The following is an 8,291-nucleotide window of genomic DNA, read 5'->3' as shown; positions in this document are numbered from 1 at the left end:
TCTCTCTCTCTCTCTTTCTTTCTTTCTTTCTTTCTTTTTTGAGTTGGAGTCTCGCTCTGGAGTGCAGTGGTGCGATCTCAGCTCACTGCAACCTCTTCCTCCTGGGTTCAAGGGATTCTCCTGCCTCAGCCTCCTGAGTAGCTGGGATTACAGGCAACCGCCATCACACCCAGCTAATTTTTGTACTTTTAGTAGAGACAGGGTTTCACCATGTTGGCCAGGCTGGTCTGGAACTCCTGACCTCAAGTGATCTGCCCGCCTTGGCCTCCCAAAGTGCTGGGATTACAGGCATGAGCCACCGCGCCCGGCCGGAAGAATCAATATTCAGAAGGTGAGTGTGTCAAACGGATGCAAGCAGAGTCCTCTCCTCTAGGTGGGGGTGCAGGCTGGGTGCCTGCCCTGCAGCTGCTGTAACAAATGACCTCAAATGTATTGGCCTGAAATTTCGCAGGTTTATGCTGTCATGGTTCAGGAGATCAGAAATCCTAAAATCAAGGCATGGGCAGGGCTGGTCCCTCCTGGAGGTTCCAGGGGAAAACCCATTTCCTGCCTTTCCCAGGGTCTAGAGGCACCTGCATCCCTCATCTTAGGGCCCTTCCTCCCCCTTCACAGCCACAGCGCCACCTCTTCCAGTCTCTCTCTGACTCCCCAGGCTGGAGTGCAGTGGCATGACCTCAGCTCACTGCAACCTCTGCTTCCCAGTTCAGGTGATTCTCCTGGCTCAGCCTCCAAGTAGCTGGGATTACAGGCATCTGCCACCACACTTGGCTAATTTTGTATTTTTAATAGAGACGGGGTTACACCATGTTGGCCAGGCTGGTCTCGAACTCCTGACCTCAAGTGATCTGCCCGCCTTGGCCTCCCAAAGCGCTGGGATGACAGGCATGAGCCACTGCGCTGGGCCCTCCCGCCTCCTCTTAAAAGAACCCTGTGAGGACATTGGGCACCCCGCCAGATAATCCAGGATGATCTCCTATCGAAGTTCCTTCATTTAGTCCCACCTGCAGAGTCCCTTTAGGGATATAACGTGACCTATCCATAGGTTTCAGGGATTAGGATTAGGGGGTGCACATCTGTGGGGGGCCACTATTCAACTCACCCAGAGGACACTTCTCTACCCACTCCCCACCCCCATTCCTGATACCACTTTAGAGCTGGGAGATGTTCACAGTCTCTGAGGCTGGCAGGAACACTGCAAACCCCCCGGAGATGAGATGATCTCCAACATCCTCCAACGATTTACTTACTCAGCAATCATTTATTAAGTGCCTGCTGTGTACCAGGCCGATCTGGCCGGCTTGGCTTCATGGATGTGCAGCCCAGCGGTTCAGGGTTCATGTTTGGTTTAACGCTCTGCTGTCTGTCACCATCTTGATACTTTTGCTAATTTGATCTTTGAACTTGTTTTTTTTGTTTTTTTTTTTTCAAGATGGAGTCTCGCCCTGTCACCCAGGCTGGAGTGCAGTGATCTCGGCTCACTGCAACCTCCGCCTCCCAGGTTCAAGCGATTCTCCTGCCTCAGCCTCCTAAGTAGCTGGGACTACAGGTGCCCACCATCACACCCTGCTAATTGTTTTTGTATTTTTAGTACAGACGGGGTTTCACCATGTCGGCCAGATTGGCCACAAACTCCTGACCTCGTGATCTGCCCACCTTGGCCACGCCCGGCCTGAACTTGTGTTTTATAAGTGAAGTCCAGTGGAACAACGGAGCATGCCTGAGAGCAGGGAAGATCCTCAAAACGTGTGTGCTTAGATGTTCCATGCTGGTCTGTTTGCACCTGGCAATCACTATGCCCAGGGGCACAGAGCTCCAGGGTCCCACAGCCCATGAGAGTTCAGTGAGATCCAAAATGAGTACCAGGTGAGTGTGTGAGAGAGTTGGTAGAACAGGCATGTACAAAGAGGTAAAATAAAGGCTGGGCGTGGGCCGGGCACAGTGGCTCACGCCTGCAATCCCAGCACTTTGGGAGGCCGAGGCGGGTGGATCATGAGGTCAGGAGATCAAGACCATCCTGGCTAACATGGTGAAACCTCATCTCTACTAAAAAATACAAAAAACTAGCCGGGCGAGGTGGCGGGCGCCTGTAGTCCCAGCTACTCAGGAGGCTGAGGCAGGAGAATGGCATGAACCCGGGAAGCAGAGCTTGCAGTGAGCAGAGATCGCACCACTGTACTCCAGCCTGGGTGACAGAGCGAGACTCTGTTTAACAACAACAACAAAAAAAAGTCTGGGCGTGGTGGCTCATACCTGTAATCCCAGTGCTTTAGGAGGCCAAGGTGGGAGGATTGTTTGAGCCCAGGAGCTCAAGGCTAGCTGTGAAAACATAGCAAGACCTCATCTCTAAAAAATAAACAAACAAACGATAAGCCGGGCATGGTGGCACATGCCTGTGGTCCCAGCTACTCTGAAGGCTGATGCTGGAGGGTCATTTGAGCCATGGAGGTTGAGATGGCAGTGAGCTATGATTGCACCACTCGCTGCATTCCCACCTTGGCAACAGAGTGAGACCCCATCTCTAAAAAAAAAAAAAGAAGAAAAAAGAAAAGTAAAAGTGAAATAAAAACAATAAAAACAGGTTAGTTTTGTTCAGCGTTTCAGTTGTTCCCGTCAGAACCAAACACATATGCTCATGCAATCTACAAAACACAAATGGCCTAATTTAGGTGATTCTGTAGACAAGTCACATGCTCTGAAAGAACCAGATAGCCAATATTTTCAGACCAAATGATGAAATTGTTTCAATATTTGTATTTAAACCTGGCATTGCATAACATAAAGATGAATGGTCAAATTCACAATAATAAATTAAATTTAAAAATTTTCAGGCTTAAAAAAATTTAAAATTTTTTTAAAGTTTTAAAATTTTAAAAATTTTAAGTGGTTCACATCTTTGGGATCCCAGCACTTTGGGAGTTCAAGGTGAGAGGATCATGTGAGCCCAGGAGTTTGAGACCAGCCCGGGTAACATAGTGAGACCCCATCTCTAGAAAACAATGAAAACATTAGTCAAGTGTAGTGGATACGGTTTGGCTGTGTTCCCACCCAAATCTCATCTTGAATTGTAACTCCCACAATTCCCACGTGTCGTGGGACGAACCCTCTGGGAGGTGATTGAATTCGGGCATTTCCCCGCACAAGCTCTCTCTTTGCCTGCTGCCATCCATGTAAGGCATGACTTGCTCCTCCTTGCCTTCCACCATGATTGAGGCCTCCTCAGCTGTGTGGAAGTGTGAGTCCATTGAACCTCTTTTTCTTTTCTTTTTTCTTTTTTTTTTGGAGACAGAGTCTCGCTCTGTTGCCCAGGCTGGAGTGCTGTGGCACAATCTTGGCTCACTGCAAGCTCTACCTCCCAGGTTCACGCCATTCTCCTGCCTCAGCCTCTCGAGTAGTTGGGAATACAAGGGCCCGCCACCATGCCTGGCTAATTTTTTTGTATTTTTAGTAGAGATGGGGTTTCACCGTGTTAGCCAGGAGGGTCTCAATCTCCTGACCTCGTGATCCGCCTGCCTAGGCCTCCCAAAGTGCTGGGATTATAGGCGTGAGACACCGCGCCTGACCCATTAAATCTCTTTTTCTTCCCAGTCTCAGGTACGTCTTTATCAGCAGCATGAAAACAGGTTGATACAGTGTGGTGCATGCCTGTGGTGCCAGCTACTTGGGAGGCTGAGGTGGGAGGATCACTTGAGCCCAGGAAGTCAAGGCTTCAGCAAGCTGTGATTGCACCACTGCACTCCAGCCTGGGTGACAGTGAGACTCTGTCTAAAAAATATGTAAAATAAAATGTAGAATGATGTGGAATAGCAAGTTGAAGAAAACTATGACAAGTTGACAGAGACTGTAGAAGAAAGAAAAAAGTTTTATATGTTCGTACCTTGAATGATACTTTTTTCTCCTTCCTTCCTTCCTTCCCTCCCTCTCTCCTTCCTTCCTTCCTTCCTTCCTTCCTTCCTTCCTTCCTTTCCTTCCTTCCTTCCTTCCATCTTTTTCTGAGACAGAGTCTCACTCTGTCTCCCAGGCTGGAATGCAGTGGCATGATTTCGGCTCACAGCAACCTCCACCTCCCGGGTTCAAGTGATTATCCTGCCTCAGCCTCCCAGGTAGCTGGGACTACAGGTGCCCACAACCATGCCCGGCTAATTTTTTTAATTTTAGTAGAGATGGGGTTTCACCGTGTTAGTCAGGCTGAATGGTCTTGAACTCCTGACCTCAGGTAATCCACCAGCCTTGGCCTCCCAAAGTACAGGTGTGAGCCACTGCGCCCAGCCAGCCTGTTTTTATAAATAAAGCTTTATTGACACACAGCCACAGCCACTCACTTACATATTGTCTGTGCTGGTTTCACTGCCACTGCAGAGCTGAACAGTCCTGACAGAGACCGTCCAATTCAAAAGCCAAAAAAGTTGGCTACCTGGTCCTTTACAGAAAGTTTGCAGTGCCTGATCTCGAGGGTGGAGTCCAGAAGTGAGGTTGGGAGAAGCTGAGGGCTGCGGGGACATGGCAGAGTGGGTGTATTCCAGGGAGACTCAGGGGTGAGACCCGAGGATGCTGGAGAAGGGAACCATCGGGGCGGGGTGGGAAAGAGGACAGCAGCTCTCCTGGGAGATGGGATGGATGGTGGGGCCGTGGGTGAGACGAGGTCATGGAGAGAGGGCAGACCAAGGCCCCAGTGAACCCTGGGGGACCCTGTGGTTGTCTTCAGAGCAGCCCCCGAGGTGTCAGTGCTCACAGCAACTTGCGGATATAGCCTAGAAGGCCCCATGCCTCCAATATTGTTGGAGTCTGAGGAGCTCAGGAGGCTCACATCAGGTTCCGGAAGCTCTCTGGAGCAGCCACTAAGCTGGACTGAGGGATGGGCGGAGGCAGCTAAGGCCTAAGTTGGTGGAGGTTGGCCAGACACAGTGGCTCATGCCTGTAATCCCAGAACTTTAGGAGGCTGAGGCAGGAGGATTGCTTGAACTAAGGAGTTCGAGATGAGCTTGGGCAACATAGTGAGACCGCCGACGTATACAAATAATTCAAAAATTAACACCAGGCACGGTGTTTACGCCGCTAATCCCAGCAGTTTGGGAGGTTGAGGTTGGTGGATCACCTGAGGTCAGGAGTTCAAGACCAGCCTGACCAACAGGGTGAAACCTTGTCTCTACTAAAAATACAAAATTAGCTGGGCCTGATGGCTCGTGCCTGTAATCTCAGCTGCTTGGGAGGCTGAGGCAAGAGAATTGCTTGAACCCAGAAGGCAGAGATTGCAATGAGCTGAGATGGTGTCACTGCACTCCAGCCTGGGCAACAAGAGTGAAACTCCGTCTCAAAAAACAAAACAAAGCAAACAAAAAAAAAATTCAAAAATTAACTGAGTGTGGTGACGCACACCTGTGGTCCCAGCTACTTTGGAGGCTGAGGCAGGAGGATCGTTTGAGCCCAGGAGGTGGAGGCTGCAGTGAGCTATGATTGCGCCACTGCACTCCAGCCTGGGTGACAGAGCGAGACCCTGTCTCAATAAATAAGAAGAGAAGGAAATTGGTGGAGGACATTTCATGCCAAGGAGCCCATAAGCCATGGCTGGTGGTGTACTTGGAGCATTTAAAGTCACCACCAGTGACCCGGCCCAGGTGCCCCTGCAGTGGGAGGGGAGGCCGGCTTCCGTCCAGCCCAGACAGAGCTTCAGATGTCCATCAGGGATGGGGGGCTTTGTTGGGAACCCCATGGGGCCCCCTGGGCCTGCACGTGTCACCCCAGTCCTAAATATGCTCCCATCTCTGGGGCAAGGCCACTGAATGCCCTTCAGGACACTGTCCGGGGGCCGGAGTCACTGTCTGCTGACCCGGTACCAGAGTCTTCCGCCTGAGACCCTCCTGGCCCTCCCGTTCTCCCTCTGGCTGGCCCTGGGCCCTCCCTGGCACGGACCTCGTCTTCCGAGGATGCCCCGGAAGATGCACCGTGGATAAGGCCATGCGATCAATAGGTCCATCGGCCACCGGCGGGGCGGAAGCGCGGCTCATCCAGGCGCCTGCTATCCCCTCCCCACCCTCCACCCTTCCTCACAGGAAGACGGATAAGGCCCGGGGACCCTCTTAAAGGACGCCAGGCACCCGCCCGCCGCCTGACACTCCTATCTCACATGGAAGGGCCCAGTTCCTGAATTGCCCCGTGGGCCGCGCCGCAGGCCTGCACCGAAGCTCTTAATAGCCTGGGCCTAATGTTTTATTGTTGGTTTTAAAAGTGTAATTAGTTCAAGTGTAAACAGAAAAAACCTGCTTAATTAAGAATTTTTAAACAGGGGCATAAAGCGGGAGCGGGAGCATTGACGAACCCCAAGCTGCTTCATAAAATCGATCGGAAGAGGCTCCGAGTGGAGGGCCGGGCGGGGCGGGCGCCATGGGGGCCCGGGAGCCTCCCCTGGATGCCATTTGCCGCCTGGGTGAGGGCCCCGGGGACCTGCTGGTTTACGATCGGGGTCTCCGGACTGGTGCCTAATGATTTTTATGCATTAATGGAGATGACAGTTGGCCAAGCAGGCTGTTTAAGAAGCCTTTATGGGTGGCTGGGAGCCCGGTCCTGTGACCCTGGGCTGTCTGGGGGGTAAGAACCCCTGCCAGGAGGCAGGCCCTGGAGCTCCCACCCTCCTGGGGCTGGCACCCTGGGCGGTCTCTGGGTGTTGCCCCCTCCCCACATGGCACCCGCCGAGGGAGTCTCGGTGTCACTGTGCCACCTTCCAGCCGATCCGGCCTGTCTCGGAGTCAGGACTTGAATTTCCTTCTGATTGCAATGGGCTCTGCCTTCTACTCGGGCCAGGGCGGCCCTGACAGTGGGGCTGGGGGCGTGGGGTATGCCAGTGCCCGGCATGGGGCCTCGTGCTGGAATGAACCAGAACCCAGGGTATACTCAGCCTGGCCCCGGCTGCTGGGGATGGGAGGGTAGGGCCCTGACCCCTCACCAGGAGGTGGGGAAGGCCCCAGGCGGGACTTGGGGGCACCCTGGGTTTGGGGATTTGGCTACTCTAAACATCGACGGCAGACTTGCCCTCGGCACCCATGCCCCTGGAGGGGAAGGGATGGGGGTCTTGGGGGGCCGCAGGCAAGCCCAGGCAGGGGCACTGCTCCAGCCTCGGTGTCCTGGTCTGTGCCAGGTCCGGGGGTTCCTGCCCTTGTGACCCCCTAAGGATGCAAACACAGAGGGGGGCTCAGAAGGCACCGGCATGCGGAAGCTGGTGGGGTCCTGCTCCCCGCTCGAGCCTCACAGAGCCGGGGCGTTGCTGGTCCCGGTCAATTCCCACCCCCATGCCGACCCCTGTATGGAGACAGGGGACAGGAGCTGGCCTGGACCTTGGTCCTTGCCTGCCAGGAGGAGCCCAGGCTCTGGAGTTACTGTCACCGCCTCCCTCATGGCCGAGACGCGGCCCCATTTAACAGGAGTGGCCACTGGGGCCTGGGAGACACCCATGGGGGCCCAGGTGTCAGATCCGACTGTGCCCAGCTTCAAGGCTCCAGCGTGGACCTGTCAGGGAGCCAGGGAGGGCCCAGACGGACGCTCCATTTCCAGAACAAAGGGGTGTCAAGACCCACTGTGTGCTGGGGGTCCCGGCCCCCGGGCCCTGGAACCTGCGGCAGGAAGAATGCTCCATGCACACCTGTCCGGGGGTCAGAGGCTGAGATGGTGCCTGGGGCAAACTCGTGGGTTGGGGTGGGGGCGCCCAGATCTTGACCCCCATCCATATTCCCAAGGGGCAGAGACGGGACGTGACTCCTCCTGGCCCCCGTCGCTGGCCCGCGGGTGTTGGGGTCTCTGGGCTGGGTCTCCCAGCGTTGTGGCTACCGCAGAGGGAGAGGAGGCCACCCCGATCCCTGCCTGCTCCAGCCGCAGCAACCAAGGCCGATCAATAGCCGAGGAGGCCGGCGGCCGGGGCTTCTCTCCTCTGGCTGTGGGGTGGGGGCTGGGTGCGGGGCAGCCAGAGCTGGGGCCAGAGGTGCAGATCGGCCGGCGAATCTGCAGCCCACTGGTTATCCTCTCCCGCCTCTCATTTGCAAGCGTCTCTCCCGTGTCCCTGGCTCCTGCGCGCTCTCCGTCTCTCTATCTCTCCATATCTCTCTGTCTCTGTGGGTCTCTGTCTCTGTTTCCATTTCTTCTGTCTCTGTATGTGTCTTTTTGTCTCTCCATCTGTCTCTCTGTCTCTGCCTCTCTCTGACTGTATCTCTTTGTATCTCTGTCTCTTTTTCTGACTCTCTGTCTCTGTCTCTCTCTGCCTCTATGTTTCTGTCTCTATCTCTTCTCTGTCTCTGTCTCTGCCTCTG

This window comes from Piliocolobus tephrosceles, chromosome 21 (genome assembly GCF_002776525.5).
Source record: "Piliocolobus tephrosceles isolate RC106 chromosome 21, ASM277652v3, whole genome shotgun sequence".
NCBI lineage: Eukaryota > Metazoa > Chordata > Mammalia > Primates > Cercopithecidae > Piliocolobus > Piliocolobus tephrosceles.
Note: the sequence above shows the minus strand (reverse complement) of the source record.